The sequence below is a fragment of the Ranitomeya imitator genome, chromosome 4, assembly GCF_032444005.1.
Source record: "Ranitomeya imitator isolate aRanImi1 chromosome 4, aRanImi1.pri, whole genome shotgun sequence".
NCBI classification, from domain to species: Eukaryota; Metazoa; Chordata; class Amphibia; order Anura; family Dendrobatidae; genus Ranitomeya; species Ranitomeya imitator.
Window position 1 is genome coordinate 386,517,289 of NC_091285.1, and position 20,718 is coordinate 386,538,006.

The following is a 20,718-nucleotide window of genomic DNA, read 5'->3' on the forward strand; positions in this document are numbered from 1 at the left end:
AGCAGCCGTAAATCATGCAGCTGCGTCAACAAAAACTAAATCTCCGAGCACTCATAAATACTTAGAGACCACCCGAGCATGCTCGGGAAAACCCGAGCAACGTGTATACTCGCTCATCACTAGTCCCCAGAATTTTACATACTACGATACGAAATTACATTCAACCAAAGTGGTGGTTTTTCTTATGCCAGAAATGTTACTCCAGTCCTTGACTGAAGTAACATTTCTGGTGAGGCACACTGTGACAAATGCCACTAATAAGATGAGGCAAAGGTTTTCGCCTTTTAATCAATTCAGCACATCTTATTCTTCCACTTCCCTAATTAAGATTTGAGTACAAAACCCCAGTCTCAAGGAATCTGGGCTTTTGTTCACACACTTATGCCATAGATTCGTAAAGAATTTGTGGCAGAAATTTGGAGCTAATGTGTTCAATGAATGTGCCAAGACTCCACGCCTGGATTTGCCCAGTTGTAATTATTTTAGCATTGTTCATATTTAAATTGAGGATATTATTAAACTTGACTGCTACATGGAAAAATGACCAGTTCAGCTTAAATAATGTTTGATTCCATGTTCCCGATGTTAATGGAAAGATCTGCAGAACATTGCATGCACCTAGTGTACTGCCTGCATAAATGAGTTTTCTCTGTCTGTCCTGTGCTTCTTGCTTTTCAATTCTTCAATCTCAGTTAGCCTCTTTCTGCTTCAAACTGCCTTGAATATAGAGCACGCTCTGTTTCATGCAGTTTTGCTATGATTACCCTTGTCCACAGATGACTGCTCATCTCCCTTTCCTCCAGAATATCTGATATCTGGGAGATGTTCAGCTTTGGGGTTTTTGGATCTAAATGGAATTTACATTTCCAATAGTTAACCCATTTGAAGCCAGCTTTCTGAATCATTGCGGCAAACTTTAGAATTTTTTAAACTTCTTTTAGCCAAACACATTTTTCAGCTGCTCTTTTGTCAGTGACCATATTTTATAGAACATTCTTACTCCTAACATACAAGTCTTCTTATAAATGTCTATCTTTCTATACAATACTCATTAATAAGGAACTGTTCCCATAGTTACAGCAGTTGCCAACTCTTTATGAAGTGTGTTCTAGTACATTGGCCTATATAGTATCCAGTACAGCATTTCTTAAAATTGCTGCCTGGAGCAAGCAAGTTACATGTGTCAATATTGTATGGGTTGGCATCAAACTTGTTTTTAATCTGTTACTGATTTTAGGGTAAATTTACACACAGCAGATTTGTCAATTTATAATTTGTACAACTCAAAATCAAGTCTTTTCTTCTGAATTTGGTTATTTTGGCAGCAAGCATGCGGAATTCTGCAAGATGGATGGGACAGTTTTCAAGAAGTCTGCCATTTGTGAATGTACCTTTATTGTCTTGTTAAGAGTAAATACAAAATATTCCAGATATATTAATGTCTTTTAATAACAATCGTATTAATAATAATAATGATCTTTATATAGTCCGCATATCCCATAGCACTTTGGAATTCAGAGGATACATGTACAAACAACAAAAAAGATTGAATTGAATATGTCAGCAGGTTTTCCTTATGTAATCTGAAAGCAGCATGAGGTCAAAGACCATGATTCCAGTGATGTATCAATTGGTTTACTGGTGCAGCAGTTAAGATAGAGCCACAGTTTTCTATGTTGCAAATTTAGTAGAGCTCATAATGTTGAGCCCTGTGTATCCCACTACTGATTGGCAGCTTTCTGTGTGCAATTTGCATATTGACAGAAAGTTACTAATCAGTGCTGGGGGGTGGTTGAACTAGAAGGCATGGAGTGGAGCTCCGCCAGCAGCTATTAACCTGTTAAATGTTGCTGTCAATCTCTGACAGCAGCATTTACATTGCACTGGATGGGGTGACACATCATTTTATGCACCCCTTGGCGCTCCCGTGATGTAATCCTGGAGTACTGTTGTGTTACCATGATTACCTTTAACATTCTGAAGACACCGAGCCTGTCATGATGGTATGTGTGTGAATGCCAACTTCTGGCTAGTGTTCATAAGAGACCGTGATTTTTGCCATGTACAACAGTACTGACCTGGAGAATCATACTTCTGGATAATTTTTATCATGTATTGAACACTACATAAAAAACCCCGAATAATTGTGGAATTGCACTTTCCTTCCCTTGCAATTTATCATTGTACTAAGCTTGTTGATGTTGATACATAAACTGATGGTAGTTTTGGTGCTATATTCAAGTACTGATGATGGTTTTGGTGCTTTATTCATGTATTGACGATGGTTCTATTGCTGTACTCATGTAATGATGAGGGTTCTGATGTATTCATGTACTAATGGTAGTTCTGGTGGTGGAGTATTTTACTGATAGTGCTTTTATTGCTGTTTTGATGTACTGAAGATTGCTCTATTGCTGTATTCATGTACTGATGTGGTTCTGATGCTGTATTCATGTAATGTGATAGTTCTGGTGCTATAGTGGTTCAGGTGCTGTATTCATGTTGATATGATGGATCTGGTGCTGTATTCCTGTACTGATGGTGGTTCTGGTGTTGTATTCATGTACTGATGATGATTCTTATGTTAGATTGATGAACTAATGGTAGTTCTAGAAATATATTCATGTACTGATGGTTGTTCTGGTGTTGTATTCATGTACTGATGATGGTTCTGATGCTATTTCCTTGTACTGATTGTACTAGTGCTGTAAACATTTACTGATTGTGGTTCTGGTTGTATATTCATGAATTGATTCTAATGCTGTATTCATGTGCTGATGATGGTTCTGATGTTTTAATCCTGCACTGTTTGTGGGTCTGGACATATATTAGTGTACTTTTGATGGGTATAGAAATTTATTCATGTACTGATGGTGGTTCTGGTGCTGTATTTATGTGTTGATGATGATTCCTGTACTGTATTCTTGAACTGATGGTGGTACTGGTATTATAAACATTCTCTGATGGTGGTTTTGGTATATTGCTCATGCACTGATGGTGGTTATATTAATGTATTCATGTACTGATGGTGGTTCTGATTCTCAATTCATGTATTGATATTACTACATTAATGCACTGATGACAGTTCTGGGCTGTGTTCATATACTGATGGTGGTTCTGGTGCTATATTCATATGCTGATCATAGTTCGTAAGAGACAGCGATTTTTTCAGGATATTGCAACAATGCAGTATTGCAGTATGTAGTATAAGCAATCAGATAATCAGAGGTTCCAGTCCCTCAAGGGTACTAAATAGTAAAGTTAATTCCCTAAGAAAGTTTTAATATATACAGTACAGACCAAAAGTTTGGACACACCTTCTTATTTAAAGATTTTTCTGTATTTTCATGACTATGAAAATTGTAAATGCACACTGAAGGCATCAAAACTATGAATTAACACATGTGGAATTATATACTTAACAAAAAATTGTGAAACAACTGAAAATATGTCTTATATTCTAGGTTCTTCAAAGTAGCCACCTTTTGCTTTGATGACTGCTTTGCACACTCTTGGCATTCTCTTGATGAGCTTCAAGAGGTAGTCACTGGAAATGGTTTTCACTTCACAGGTGTGCCCTGTCAGGTTTAATAAGTGGGATTTCTTGCCTTATAAGTGGGGTTTGGACCATCAGTTGTGTTGAGCAGAAGTCTGGTGGATACACAGCTGATAGTCCTACTGAATAGACTGTTAGAATTTGTATTATGCAAGAAAAAAGCAGCTAAGTAAAGAAAAACGAGTGGCCATCATTACTTTAAGAAATGAAGGTCAGTTAGTCCGAAAAATTGGGAAAACTTTGAAAGTGTTCCCAAGTGCAGTTGCAAAAACCATCAAGCGCTACAAAGAAACTGGCTCACATGAGGACCGACCCAGGAAAGGAAGACCAAGAATCACCTCTGCTTCTGAGTATAAGTTTATCTGATTCACCAGCCTCAGAAATCGCCGGTTAACAGCAGCTCAGATTAGAGACTAGGTCAATGCCGCACAGAGTTCTAGCAGCAGACACATCTCTGCACAAATGTTAAGAGGAGACTTTGTGCAGCAGGCCTTCATGGTAAAATAGCTGCTAGGAAACCACTGCTAAGGACAGGCAACAAGCAGAAGAGACTTGTTTGGGCTAAAGAACACAAGGAATGGACATTAGACCAGTGGAAATCTGTGCTTTGGTCTGAAGAGTCCAAATTTGAGATCTTTGGTTCAAACCACCGTGTCTTTGTGCAATGCAGAAAAGGCGAAGAGATGGACTCTACATGCCTGGTTCCCACCGTGAAGCATGGAGGAGGTGTGATGGTGCGGTAGGGTGCTTTGCTGGAGACACTGTTGGGGATTTATTCAAAATCGAAGGCATACTGAACCAGCATGGCTACCCCAGCATCTTGCAGTGGCATGCTATTCCATCCGGTTTGCGTTTAGTTGGACAATCATTTAGTTGGACCATCATTTATGTTTCAACAGGACAATGACCCCAAACACACCTCCAGGCTGTGTAAGGGCTATTTGACCAAGAAGAAGAGTGATGGGTTGCTATGCCAGACGACCTGGCCTCCACAGTCACCAGACCAGAACCCAATTGAGATGGTTTGGGGTGAGCTGGACAGCAGAGTGAAGGCAAAAGGGCCAACAAGTGCTAAGCATCTCTGGGAGCTCCTTCAAGATTGTTGGAAGACCATTTCCGGTGACTACCTCTTGAAGCTCATCAAGAAAATGCCGAGAGTGTGCAAAGCAGTCATCAAAGCAAAAGGTGGCTACTTTGAAGAACCTGTATTTCAGTTGTTTCACACTCTTTTTGTTAAAGGGACTCTGTCACCTGAATTTGGAGGGAACAATCTTGAGCCATAGGGGCGGGGTTTTCGGTGTTTGATTCACCCTTTCCTTACCCGCTGGCTGCATGCTGGCTGCAATATTGGATTGAAGTTCATTCTCTGTCCTCCGTAGTACATGCCTGCACAAGGCAATCATGTGTTAATTCATAGTTTTGATGCCTTCAGTGTGAATTTACAAATTTCATAGTCATGAAAATACAGAAAAATCTTTAAATGATAAATGAGAAGGTGTGTCCAAACTTTTGGTCTGTACAGTGTATATATATATATATATATATATATATATATATATATGTATATATATAAAAGTATATATATATAATCCTTGTCAAAAATAAAGAAATGTAATAAATAGACACATTTGATATTGCCAGATCCATAAAAGTCTGGTCAATAAAAATATAAAGTTAATTAACCATTTTGGTAAAGAAAAAAATTAAACCACCCCAATTTTTTTGTCAACTCACCTACCTAAAAATATGCAATAAAAAGCAATCAACATGTATGTACCTCAAATTGGAAATACACATAAGTCTTTGGGGTGCAGCACGGTTACCAACCATATTCAGTGTTGCTTAGCAATGTATGAGTGGCCAACTAATTGTCTTCAAGAAGCTAAATGATGTATTCTAATAGTACTGGGTGGACAGAGGCAGAATTCTAATACTAATGAATATTCAGGAGCACACCTTTTGATACAACAGAACAAATTTCAGCAGATTTATGAGATTACTTGTGAATGAAAGGGAAAATAACAATGCCAAATATCTGTATTAACCCCTTAACGACCGCCGATACGCCTTTTAACGGCGGCAGTTAAGGGTACTTAAACCACAGCACCGTTAATTAACGGCGCTGTGGAAAAAGTAAATAGCGCTCCCCAGAGTCCGATTTTCTCCGGGGTCTCGGCTGCCCGGGGTAGCCGAGACCCCAGAGAACATGATTCGGGTCGGTTTTTTACCGACCCCGCTTTTGCGATTGCCGGTAATTAACCATTTACTGGCGATCGCAAAAAAAACGCGATTTCCCTTTTAATTTCTCTGTTCTCCGATGTGATCGCACATCAGAGGACAGAGAAAAGGGGTCCCCGATAGCCCCCCGATACTCACCTCTCTCCCCTGGTGCTCCTCGTGGCTCCCGATGGGCGCCGCCATCTTTTTCCGGCAAAAAAATGGCGAGCGCATGCGCAGTGCGCCCGCCGGCCGGCACCTGGAGGATCTTTGGGGCAGCCGAGACCCCAAAGAACGTGATGTTTTGCGATCGCCGGTAATTAACTGTTTACCGGCGACTGCAAAAAAAAAAAAGCGATGTGTAATTCTCTGTCCTCTGATGTGATCGCACGTCAGAGGACAGAGAAATAGGGGGATTCGGGGACCCTATTATACTTACCGGTGTCCCTGGGTTCTCCTGCTTTTTCTCCTGGCCGCCGGCATCTTCTTTGGGAAACAAAATGGCGGGCGCATGCGCAGTGCGCCCGCCATCTGTCGCCATCTGCCGGCCGGCAGGAGAAAGCAGTTGGGGCTAAAATTAGGGTTAGGGCTAGGGTTAGGGCTAGGGTTAGGGTTGGGGCTAAATTTAGGGTTAGGGTTGGGGATAAATTTAGGGTTAGGGCTGGGGCTAAATATAGGGTTGGGGCTAAATTTAGGGTTAGGCTTCTTTCACACTTACGTCGGTACGGGGCCGTCGCAATGCGTCGGCCCGACATACCGACGCACGTTGTGAAAATTGTGCACAACGTGGGCAGCGGATGTAGTTTTTCAACGCATCCGCTGCCCAATCTATGTCCTGGGGAGGAGGGGGTGGCGTTACGGTCACGCATGCGCGGTTGGAAATGGCGGACACGACGTACAAAAAGACGTTACATTGAACTTTTTTTGTGCCGACGGTCCGCCAAAACACAACTGATCCAGTGCACGACGGACGCGACGTGTGGCCATCCGTCGCGATCCGTTGGCAATACAGGTCTATGGGCAAAAAACGCATCCTGCGGGCACATTTGCAGGATCCGTTTTTTGTCCAAAACGATGGATTGCAACAGATGCCAAACGACGCAAGTGTGAAAGTAGCCTTTGGGGCTAGGGTTAGGGTTGGGGCTAAAGTTAGGGCTAGGGTTAGGGTTGGAGCTAAAGTTAGGGCTAGGGTTGGGGCTAAATTTAGGGTTAGGGCTAGGGTTGGGGCTAAAGTTAGGGCTAGTGTTGCGGCTAAAGTTAGGGTTAGAGTTGGGATTAGGGTTAGGGTTTGGATTAGGGTTGGTATTAGGGTTAGAGTTGGCATTAGGGTTACGCTTGGGATTAGTGTTAGGTTTGGGATTAGGATTAAGGTTAGGGTTGGGATTAGGGGTGTATTGGGATTAGGGTTAGGTTTGAGGTTAGGGTTAAGATTAGGATTAGGAGTGTGTTGGATTTAGGGTTTTGATTATGGTTAGGGTTGACATTAGGGTTGTTTTGGGGTAAGGTTTGTGATTATCGTTAGGGTTGTGATTAGGATTATGGATCGGGTTGGGATTAGGGTTAGGGGTGTGTTGGGGTTAGGGTTGGAGCTAGAATTGGAGGGTTTCCACTGTTTAAGTACATCAGGGGGTCTCCAAACACGACAGCCAATTTTGCGCTCAAAAAGTCAAATGGTGCTCCCTCCCTTCTGAGCTCTGCCATGCGCCCAAACAGTGGGTTACCTCCACATATGAGGCATCAGCGTACTCGGGATAAATTGGACAACTTTTGGGGTCCAATTTCTCCTGTTACCCTTATGAAAATAAAAACTTGGGGGCTACAAAATCTTTTTTGTGGAAAAATTTTTATTTTTTATTTTCATGACTGCATTATAAACTTCTGTGAAGCACTTGTGCATTCAAAGTTCTCACCACACATCTATATAAGTTCCATGGGGGGTCTAGTTTCCGAAATGGGGTCACTTGTGGGGGGTTACTACTGTTTAGCTACACCAGGGCTCTGCAAACGCAACATAACGCCCACAGACCATTCTATCTAAGTCTGCATTCCAAAACGGCGCTCCTTCCCTTCCGAGCTCTGCCGTGCGCCCAAACAGTAGTTTACCCCCACATATGGGGTATTAGCGTACTCGGGATAAATTGGACAACAACTTTAGTGGTCCAATTTTTCCTGTTACCCTTGTGAAAATAAAAACTTGGGGGCTACAAAATCTTTTTTGTGGAAAAAAAAATATTTTTTTTATTTTCACGACTGCATTCTAAACTTCTGTGAAGCAGTTGGGCATTCAAAGTTCTCACCACACATCTAGATAAGTTCCTTGGGGGTCTAGTTTCCAAAATTGGGTCACTTGTGGGGGGTTACTACTGTTTAGGTTCATCAGGGGCTCTGCAATCGCAACATAATGCCCACAGACCATTCTATCAAAGTCTGTTGTTGTGAATTCTGTTGTCGGGCTCCCTCCTGTGGTCATGAATGGTACTTCGGCTGGTTCTGTCCATGGACTTCCTCTGGTGGGTGTTTCTGAGTTTCCTTCCACAGGTGATGAGGTTAATTCATTAGCTGCTGCTCTATTTAACTCCACTTAGATCTTTGCTCCATGCCACCTGTCAATGTTCCAGCATTGGTCTAGTTCACTCCTGGATCGTTCTTGTGACCTGTCTTCCCAGTTGAAGCTAAGTTCCAGCTTGTATTTCTTTGGTTTGCTATTTTTCGGTCCAGCTTGCTATTTTTATTGTTGTCTTGCTTGCTGGAAGCTCTGGGATGCAGAGGGAGCGCCTCCGCACCGTGAGTCGGTGTGGAGGGTCTTTTTTGCTCCCTCTGCGTGGTCTTTTTGTAGGTTTTTGTGCTGACCGCAAAGTAACCTTTCCTATCCTCGGTCTGTTCAGTAAGTCGGGCCTCACTTTGCTAAATCTATTTCATTTCTGTGTTTGTATTTTCATCTTTACTCAGTCATTATATGTGGGGGGCTGCCTTTTCCTTTGGGGAATTTCTCTGAGGCAAGGTAGGCTTTATTTTTCTATCTTCAGGGCTAGCTAGTTCCTTAGGCTGTGCCGAGTTGCATAGGGAGCGTTAGGCGCAATCCACGGCTATTTCTAGTGTGTTTGATAGGATTAGGGATTGCGGTCAGCAGAGTTCCCACGTCCCAGAGCTCGTCCTTTATTATCAGTAACTATCAGGTCATTCCGTGTGCTCTTAACCACCAGGTCCATTATTGTCCTGACCACCAGGTCATAACAGTCTGCATTCCAAAACGGCGCTTCTTCTCTTCCGAGCTCTGCTGTGCGCCCAAACAATGGTTTACCCCCACATATGGTGCATCAGCATACTCGGGATAAATTTGACAACAACTTTTGGGGTCCAATTTCTCCTGTTACCCTTGTGAAAATAAAAACTTGGAGGCTACAATATCTTTTTTGTGGAAAAAAAATATTTTTTATTTTCACAACTCTGCATTATAAACTTCTGTGAAGCACTTGGGCATTTAAAGTTCTCATCACACATCTAGATAAGTTCCTTGGGGGTCTAGTTTCCAAAATGGGGTCACTTGTGGGGGTTTCTACTGTTTGGGTACATCAGGGGCTCTGCAAACGCAACATAACGCCCGCAGACCATTCTATCAAAGTCTGCATTCCAAAACGGCGCTCCTTCCTTCCGAGCTCTGCCGTGCGCCCAAACAGTGGTTTACCCCCACATATGGGGTACCAGCATACTCAGGACAAATTGGACAACAACTTCTGTGGTCCAATTTCTCTTGTTACCCTTGTGCAAATAAAAACTTGGGGGATAAAATATCTTTTTTGTGGAAAAATTTTTTTTTTTTTTTTTCACAACTCTGCATTCTAAACTTCTGTGAAGCACTTGGGCATTCAAAGTTCTCACCACACATCTAGATAAGTTCCATGGGGGGGTCTAGTTTCCAAAATGGGGTCACTTGTGGAGGGTTTCTACTGATTAGGCACATCAGGGGCTCTCCAAACGCGACATGGCATCCGATCTCAATTCCAGCCAATTCCACATTGAAAAAGTAAAACAGCACTCTTTCTCTTCCAAGCTCTGCGGTGCGCCCAAACAGTGGTTTACCCCCACATATTGGGTATCTACGTACTCAGGAGAAATTGCACAACAACGTTTGTGGTCTAATTTCTCCTGCTACCCTTGTGAAAATAAAAATTTGAGGGCAAAAACATCATTTTTGTAGAAAAAATTTGATTTTTTATTTTCACGGCTCTACGTTATAAACTTCTGTGAAGCACATGGGGGTTCAAAGTGCTCACCACACACCTAGATTAGTTCCTTAAGGGGTCTAGTTTCCAAAATGGTGTCACTTGTGGGGGGTTTCCACTGTTTAGGCACATCAGGGGCTCTCCAAACGCGACATGGCGTCCAATCTCAATTCCAGCCAATTCTACATTGAAAAGTAAAATGGCACTCCTTCTCTTCCAAGCTCTGCGGTGCGCCCAAACAGTGGTTTATCCTCACATATAGGGTATCGACGTATTCAGGAGAAATTGCACAACAACTTTTGTGGTCTAATTTCTCCTGTTACCCTTGTGAAAATAAGAATTTGAGGGCGAAAAGATCATTTTTGTGTAAACAAATGCGATTATTTATTTTCACGGCTTTACGTTATAAACTTCTGTGAAGCACTTGGGGGTTCAAAGTGCTCACCACACATCTAGATAAGTTCCTTAAGGGGTCTAGTTTCCAAAATGGTGTCACTTGTGGGGAGTTTCCACTGTTTAGGCACATTAGGGGCTCTCTAAACGTAACATGGTGTCCGATCTCAATTCCAGCCAATTCTGCCTTGAAAAAGTCAAACGGCGCTCCTTCACTTCCAAGTTCTGCGGTGCGCCCAAAAAGTGGTTTACCCCCACATATGGGGTATTGGCGTGTTCAGGAGAAATTGCTTAACATAAATTTATGGTTACATTTCTGTTTTTACACATGTGAAAATAAAAAAAATAGTTCTGAATTACAATGTTTGCAAAAAAAAGTTAAATGTTCATTTTTTCCTTCCACATTGTTTCAGTTCCTGTGAAGCATGTAAAGGGTTAATAAACTTCTTGAATGTGGTTTTGAGAACCTTGAGGGGTGCAGTTTTTTAGAATGGTGTCACACTTTGTTATTTTCTATCATATAGACCCCTCAAAATGACTTCAAATGTGATGTGGTCCCTAAAAAAAATGGTGTTGTTAAAATGAGAAATTGCTGGTCAACTTTTAACCCTTATAACTGCCTAACAAAAAAAAAAATTGTTTCCAAAATTGTGCTGATGTAAAGTAGAAATGTGGGAAATGTTATTTATTAACTATTTTTCGTGACATATCTCTCTGATTTAAGGGCATAAAAATACAAAGTTTGAAAATTGCAAAATTTTAAAAATTTTCGCCATATTTCCGTTTTTATCATAAATAATTGCAAGTAATATTGAAGAAATGTTACCACTATCATGAAGTACAATATGTCACGAAAAATCGTTCTCAGAATCAGCGGGATCCGTTGAAGCTTTCCAGAGTTATAACCTCATAAAGTGACAGTGGTCAGAATTGTAAAAATTGGCTCGATCATTAAGAACCAAATTGGCTCCGTCACTAAGGGGTTAAATATAATTGTAAATTGTTACAATTTATGGATTTGACAACATCAGCATTTCCACAGCTAAGGTGAATAGTATTAAAAATTGTTAACACTTTAAGACCTTCTTTCTGTGAAATTGTTACACTGCAATAAGCCCCTGTCCTTTAGATTACTTTTTAGTTAGATAATAACTGTTCTATCTCACACCTGGGACTAGATCCCACTTGGGAAATCAGGCACCCTAACCTCCAGCAACTCTCTATTAAAGTCACTCATCCGAACATTATACATTGGCAGTTCTGACAGATTTGTTCACTCATTATTCACATATGTAATTCGAGAGCTTAAAAATAACATATTTTAACTGTGTCCCTGTAATGAAATACATTTATACTCCAGGAATATGTTTGGCTTAAGACTCTTCTCTTTTACTACATTGTTGGACTATTGTCTACTTTTAGTTTACTTATTGTTTGTGAGCAATTTTTCACTTTTCAGCCTACTGCTATTATTGCTTTTGTGTCATTTTATGTCACTTGTGTGTGTGCTTTAGTTTTATGGATATAGTTTGTAAACTTAACCCCTTTCTGACCTCGGACGGGATAGTACGTCCGAGGTCAGATCCCCTGCTTTGATGCGGGCTCCGGCGGTGAGCCCGCATCAAAGCCGGGACATATCAGCTGTTTTGAACAGCTGACATGTGCCCATAATAGGCACGAGCAGAATCGCGATCTGCCCGCGCCTATTAACTAGTTAAATGCCGCTGTCAAACGCAGACAGCGGCATTTAACTACCGCATCCGGCCGGGCGGCCGGAAATGACGTCATCGCCGACCCCCGTCACATGATCGGAGGTCGGCGATGCTTTTCCATTGTTACCATAGAGGTCCTTGACACCTCCATGGTTACTGATCGCCGGTAGCTGTGAGCGCCACCCTGTGGTCGGCGCTCACAGCACACCTGCAATTCTGCTACATAGCAGCGAACAGCAGATCGCTGCTATGTAGCAGAGGCGATCGTGCTGTGCCTGCTTCTAGCCTCCCATGGAGGCTATTGAAGCATGGCAAAAGTAAAAAAAAAAAAAAGTTAAAAAAATGTGAAAAAAATAAAAGTTTAAATCACCCCCCTTTCGCCCCAATCAAAATAAATTAATAAAAAAAATCAAATCTACACATATTTGGTATCGCTGCGCTCAGAATCGCCCGATCTATCAATTAAAAAAAAGCATTAACCTGATCGCTAAACAGCGAAGCGAGAAAAAAATTCGAAACGCCATAATTACGTTTTTTTGGTCACCGCGACATTGCATTAAAATGCAATAAAGGGCGATCAAAAGAACGTATCTGTACCATAATGCTATCATTATAAACATCATCTCGGCACGCAAAAAATAAGCCCTCAACTGACCCCAGATCATGAAAAATGAAGACGCTACGAGTATCGGAAAATGGCGCAATTTATTTATTTTTTTAGCAAAGTTTTGAATTTTTTTTCACCGCTTAGGTAAAAAATATCCTAGTCATGTTAGGTGTCTATGAACTCGTACTTACCTGGAGAATCATAATGTCAGGTCAGTTTTAGCATTTAGTGAACCTAGCAAAAAAGCCAAACAAAAAACAAGTGTGGGATTGCACTTTTTTTGCAATTTCGCCGCACTTGGAATTTTTTTCCCGTTTTCTAGTACAAGACATGCTAAAACCAATGATGTCGTTCAAAAGTACAACTCGTCCCGCAAAAAATAAGCCCTCACATGGCCAAATTGATGGAAAAATAAAAAAGTTATGGCTCTGGGAAGGAGGGGAGTGAAAAACGAACACGGAAAAACGAAAAATCCCAAGGTCATGAAGGGGTTAATGGTGATATGTTGCATGCAGATATTATGCTAATGAACATATAACCTTATAAGTTTTTTGAGTCTTTCAGGCCGAATTATTAAGACTGACGCAGCACAAAATTGCGCTACGCCAGTCTTGCTGAACTAAAAGATGTCAAATTCATTAAAAGGTGTACTGCACTTAATGAATTCTGTGCCTCTAGTAAGTTGCATGCTACTCAGTGGCTGGAGTAGTATGCACTGGCATCTTTGGTGAATTTGATGGGCAAACATGGCCATGCCCCCGTTCCACCAATTTCTAAGTAACTGAGTCAAATTGGCAGAAAGTACCTAAAGTCACAAAATGTTATGACTTTTCAAAGCCTTTAAAGAAATGACAGAAAAACAACTGCCACATCCAAACTAGTGTGAATACGTGCATACCATGAGCAGCTACCTCCATATACAACGTACAAAAAAAGGAAATTTTATATCGAGGTAGCTGCTCCTGGTATGCACCTATTCACACTAGTTTGGATGTGCCAGTCGTTTTTCTGCCATTTCTATGTTAGCTTACTGACTGAGCACTCCTCCCGTCACCATGTGGTTTTTAATTGCATCTAATCACACTTGGTTCCGGCCAACCCATATGTAGGCTTTGCTGAGAGAGGTGTCCACATTCACCCATGCATACAGACATTAGCCTTCGGCAAGTGTTCACATTTGGACAGGGAGGTTAGGGACCCATCAGATTAATGAGACCACCGTGACGATGGTTGATTGGCTCACACTATTTGGCCAAATTCTGTGCAAAGCATCTCAAATATTTTTCCTACTGTTCAAAAAGCCATTTTGCTATTCATATTTCATATATTTCATATTCGACCTGCTTTGGCACGATAGAGTGCAACTTTTTTTGTAAATTTTCAAAGCCTTCACACATGTTTTCTGGCATAAAAGCTTTGTTAAATTGCCCTCTATACGTGCAATATTACAATGGATTTGTCCTTTTCTTAAACTCTTTTTTCCATAAAAAATAAAAGCAATATACAGTGGGGTAAATAAGTAATTAAAAAGTATAAATTATATAAATTTGCATTTTGCTGTGAGAAATACGTCTTTGATCCCTTACCAACCATTAAGAGTTCTGGTTCCTATAGACCAGTTAGACGCTCCTAATCAACTCGTTACCTGCATTAAAGACAGCTGTCTTACATAGTCACCTTTATAAAAGACTCCTGTCCACAGTCAGACTCTAACCTCTACAACATCAATGAAAAAGAGAAAAATATATGCAGACCACAATGGATCACCATAAAAAATTACAATTTTATTGAAAAGCAACATACAGTACATTTAAAAACACTTAAAAATCCCACATGGATATTGCACTGAGAAAAAGATCCATAATACAGAGTCAAATACTCATACACCCACAAACCAATAATTCAAAATGGCTGGCTATATATCAACAACAGGATTATAAATAATTAAATCAAGGATTCAGACAAAGTATATACTCTGTCCAAAAAATAATGCATACTCATGCTATTGCCACCATTAATAATATCCATACAGTCATGGCCAAAAGTATTAACACCCCTGCAATTCTGTCAGATAATACTCAGTTTCTTCCTGAAAATGATTGCAATCACAAATTATTTGGTATTATTATCTTCATTTAATTTGTCTTAAATGAAAAAACACAAAAGAGAATGAAGCAAAAAGCAAAACATTGATCATTTCACACAAAACTCCAAAAATGGGCCAGACAAAAGTATTGGCACCCTCAGCCTAATACTTGGTTGCACAACCTTTAGCCAAAATAACTGCGACCAACCGCTTCCAGTAACCATCAATGAGTTTCTTACAATGCTCTGCTGGAATTTTAGACCATTCTTCTTTGGCAAACTGCTCCAGGTCCCTGATATTTGAAGGGTGCCTTCTCCAAACTGCCATTTTTAGATCTCTCCACAGGTGTTCTATGGGATTCAGGTCTGGGCTCATTGCTGGCCACCTTAGAAGTCTCCAGTGCTTTCTCTCAAACCGTTTTCTAGTGCTTTTTGAAGTGTGTTTTGGGTCATTGTCCTGCTGGAAGACCCATGACCTCTGAGGGAGACCCAGCTTTCTCACACTGGGCCCTACATTATGCTGCAAAATTTGTTGGTAGTCTTCAGACTTCATAATGCCATGCACACGGTCAAGCAGTCCAGTGCCAGAGGCAGCAAAGCAACCCCAAAACATCAGGGAACCTCCGCCATGTTTGACTGTAGGGACCGTGTTCTTTTCTTTGAATGCCTCTTTTTTCTCCTGTAAACTGTATGTTGATGCCTTTGCCCAAAAAGCTCTACTTTTGTCTCATCTGACCAGAGAACATTCTTCCAAAACGTTTTAGGCTTTTTCAGGTAAGTTTTGGCAAACTCCAGCCTGCCTTTTTTATGTCTCGGGGTAAGAAGTGGGGTCTTCCTGGGTCTCCTACCTTACAGTCCCTTTTCATTCAGACGCCGACGGATAGTATGGGTTGACACTGTTGTACCATCGGACTGCAGGGCAGCTTGAACTTGTTTGGATGTTAGTCTAGGTTCTTTATCCAACATCCGTACAATCTTGCATTGAAATCTCTTGTCAATTTTTCTTTTCCATCCACATCTAGGGAGGTTAGCCACAGTGCCATGGGCTTTAAACTTCTTGATGACACTGCGGACGGTAGACACAGGAACATTCAGGTCTTTGGAGATGGACTTGTAACCTTGAGATTGCTCATGCTTCCTCACAATTTGGTTTCTCAAGTCTTCAGACAGTTCTTTGGTCTTCTTTCTTTTCTCCATGCTCAATGTGGTACACACAAGAACACAGGACAGAGGTTGAGTCAACTTTAATCCATGTCAACTGGCTGCAAGTGTGATTTAGTTATTGCCAACACCTGTTAGGTGCCACAGGTAAGTTACAGGTGCTGTTAATTACACAAATTACAGAAGCATGACATGATTTTTCGAACGGTGCCAATACTTTTGTCCACCCCCTTTTTTATGTTTGGTGTGGAATTATATCCAATTTGGCTTTAGGACAATTCTTTTTGTGTTTTTTTTCATTTAAGATAATAATACCAAATAATTTGTGATTGCAAGAATTTTCAGGAAGAAACTGAGTATTATCTGACAGAATTGCAGGGGTGTTAATACTTCTGGCCATGACTGTAGATAAGTGACAATAAAGTATATAATAACATAATCCAAATACTAATACCCCCTCAAAGGTTCCCCTGCAATGGATATATCTAAACCTAGATCAGGATCAGCTAGATCATAGTCAGCTTATACTTAGCCCCATTTCAGTCAGGTGGTCATCCCTTTAAGGCAAGCAGTCTGGTTAGTGGGTACATGGACCCATGCATATCAACACAAAATTGTGTCTTCCTCAAGGTAGAGATAGATGGTGCTCGCACGCATATTTCCTATAACCTCTACAACATGTGTAAGACCAAAGAGCTTTATAAGGATGTCAAGGACAAGATCATAGACCTGCACAAAGCTGGAATGCACTACAAAACCATAAGTAAGACGCTGGGTGACATTCTGGGACATTATGCAAAGTCTCACTTCATGGGCTATCCTTTATCATGAGGAAGGTGAGAGATCAGCCTAAAACTACATGGGGGGAACATGTTGATGATCTAAAGGCAGCTGGGACCATAGTCACCAAGAAAACCATTGGTAACACATTACGCCGTAAAGGTTTAAAATCCTGCAGTGCTCGCAAGGTCCCCCTGCTCAAGAATGCACATGTGCAGGCCTGTCTGAAGAGTACCAATGAACACCTGGATAATTCTGTAAGTGATTGGGAGGAGGTGCTGTGGTCAAATGAGACAAAAATTGAGGTCTTTGGCATTAACTCAACTCGCCGTGTTTGGAGGAAGAGAAATGCCTATGACCCAAAGAACACCATCCCCACTGTCAAGCAAAGAGGTGGAAACATTATGTTTTGGGGTTGTTTCTCTGCTAAGGGCACAGGACTACTTCAGCGCATCAATGAGAGAGTGGATGGAGCCATGTACCGTAAAATTCTGAGTGACAACCTCCTTCCCTCCGCCAGGACATTAAAAATGGGTTGTGGCTGGGTCTTCCAGCAAGACAATGACCCAAAACATACAGTCAAGGCAACAAAAGAGTGGCTCAAAAAGAAGCACATTAAGGTTATGGAGTGGCCTAGCCAGTCTCCAGACCTTAATCCCATAGAAAACTTATGGAGGAAGTTGAAGCTCCGAATTGCCAAGCGACAGCCTTAAAATCATAATGATTTAGAGATGATCTGCAAAGAGAAGTGGACTAAAATTCCTCCTGACATGTGCGCAAACCACCTCATCAACTACAAAAACCATTTGACTGCTGTGCTTGCCAACAAGGGTTTCACCACCAAGTATTAAGTCTTGTTTGCCAGAGGGATCAAATACTTATTTCTCACTGCAAAATGCAAATACATTTATATAATTTATACAATGTGATTTTCTGGATTTTATTTTTGATATTCTGTCTCTCAATGTGAAAATTAACCTACCTTTAAAACTATAGACTGTTCATGTCTTTGTAGGTGGGCAAAGTTACAAAATTAGCAAGTGATCAAACACTTACTTCACCCATTGTATGTTCATCTATTTCAGCAACATCAACGCTGTTATTACAAGCAGCAGAGAAGTGATACAACAATCATCGGCTGTTGATCAGCTACAGTCTTTACAATTTCATCAGAGCCGAAAAAATATTGATGAACAAAAAGAGGTTATAAATATTTAGAATTGAGAGTCCTCAGTGGTTGATACCTTTTAATGGCTAACTGAAAAGATGGTAACAAATTGCAAGCTTTCGAGACTACACAGGTCTCTTCATCAGGCAAAGACTAAAACAAATTCTGAAGAATCACATATTTATGCACAACATAGTATAGGGGAAAAAAAAAAAGAGGGGAAAAAAAACCATGGATAAGCCAGGTGACATGAAGCAGAATTACCATGGGTGATAAACAGTTACGTCCATAAATATTGGGCCAATTCTTAGATAAGGATTGTTTTATTGTCCTGTGATTAGGGTCTCTGTAGTAATGACCCCTCATAGTCTGAGGGGCAAGTTCCTTAGTTGATGTAAAAAGACATAAATCCATGTGACACATTCATTCCTGCATTAAGAGTGTCAAAGGTCATCATCAGTTTATATTCCCAGACTCTCCTGTCTTTCTGCGATTTGAAGTTTCCTTTCAATACAAGTAATTTCATGTCCATAATGTTATGATTTGGGAGACAGAAATGTATTGCCACCGGTAGATCCATTCTTTTTTCTCTTATTGTATGGCGATGGGAGTTCATTCTTGTTCTAAGCTTCTGCCCTGTCTCCCCCACATACAGACCCCCAGTTGGACATTTAGTACATATAATTAGGTACACCACATTAGAAGTGACACAGCTGAAAGTACCTGGGATCTTGTAGTCCTGATGTGAATTGGGGATCTTTATCTTGTCCGTGGTCATTATAAATGGACAGGTTTTACATTTTTTCTGGTTGCAAGGAAAGGTTCCTGCAGCTGTTGGAGAGGACAGGGAGCTCTTGACAATGATGCTTCTTAGATTTGGGGGCTGCCTAAAACACAGTAGTGGGGGGTCTGGAAAAATGGATTGTAAGCGGGCATCTTTTTGCAGTAAAGGTTGCAATTTCCGTGCAGATCCCCTTAGCACCTCCAGATTTGGGTTGTAGGTAACCACTAGAGGTACCCGGTTATTTTCTTCTTTAGTTTTGTAATGTAGCAGGTGATTCCTTGATATTCTGGTGGCTCTTGTGAGCTGATTTTCAATTGTAATCTGGAGGTGCTAAGGGGTGCTGCTCGGAAATTGCAACCTTTACTGCAAAAAGATGCCCGCTTACAATCCATTTTTCCAGACCCCCCACTACTGTGTTTTAGGCAGCCCCCAAATCTAAGAAGCATCATTGTCAAGAGCTCCCTGTCCTCTCTAACAGCTGCAGGAACCTTTCCTTGCAACCAGAAAAAATGTAAAACCTGTCCATTTATAATGACCACGGACAAGATAAAGATCCCCAATTCACATCAGGACTACAAGATCCCAGGTACTTTCAGCTGTGTCACTTCTAATGTGGTGTACCTAATTATATGTACTAAATGTCCAACTGGGGGTCTGTATGTGGGGGAGACAGGGCAGAAGCTTAGAACAAGAATGAACTCCCATCGCCATACAATAAGAGAAAAAAGAATGGATCTACCGGTGGCAATACATTTCTGTCTCCCAAATCATAACATTATGGACATGAAATTACTTGTATTGAAAGGAAACTTCAAATCGCAGAAAGACAGGAGAGTCTGGGAATATTAACTGATGATGACCTTTGACACTCTTAATGCAGGAATGAATGTGTCACATGGATTTATGTCTTTTTACATCAACTAAGGAACTTGCCCCTCAGACTATGAAGGGTCATTACAACAGAGACCCTAATCACAGGACAATAAAACAATCCTTATCTAAGAATTGGCCCAATATTTATGGACGTAACTGTTTATCACCCATGGTAATTCTGCTTCATGTCACCTGGCTTATCCATGGTTTCTTTTCCCCTCTTTTTTTTTTTCCCCTATACTATGTTGTGCATAAATATGTGATTCTTCAGAATTTGTTTTATTCTTTGCCTGATGAAGAGACCTGTGTAGTCTCGAAAGCTTGCAATTTGTTACCATCTTTTCAGTTAGCCATTAAAAGGTATCAACCACTGAGGACTCTCAATTCTAAATATTTTTCTATCCACTGGCTAACACGGTACCAAGATATATTTCTTTCCTGTATCAAAATGGAGGATACCAGAATGTACCGCATCTTTATGGAACTAAAACCACTTCTGAAGAAACGTGCACAAATGGACAGCGACATTTTTTTCCTATCTAAATGCAAAAAGGAGAATCTAATTCCCAAAGGACTCTGGATTACAAACCCAATTCTTCATACCTACAATACCCATTATGCACAGAACCTGTGTCACAGGACTTCTGAGAGATTAAGGAATCATCTTTTGCATGTCTGCTACAGCATAAAGAGTAAAGTCCAAGGGCAATTTGAAACTCTGAGGAAAACACTTACAGAAGACGCAGAGCAAAAATTACAACTATATTACAACAAACTACAGACCCATCTAATTCATAACAAGGAAAAGAAACTGCACAGATTGCGCCTCAATTCAGGACTCTATGCAAACAGATACAAAAAGCCAAAACCTGACAACTTGGACAACCACTCCATTCCAGGCACAAATAACTGTGTCATTAATCTCTCAGATTATAAACCCAACAAAGTGGAGCTGGCCGTGCTTTCCAGAGGACTCTCATTTTGTCCCACTAAGGCCCTGGATAAAACTGAACTCTGCAGTGATATGGAACATTTTTTCAGGAGACTGCGCCTGAGGGAATATTTCAGTGATGCAGAAGATTCAGGACCCACCTGGACGGAAGGAAAAGGGATCCTAACAACAAAGAAGAGGTCAGACTGGACACCTCCACCTGGACGC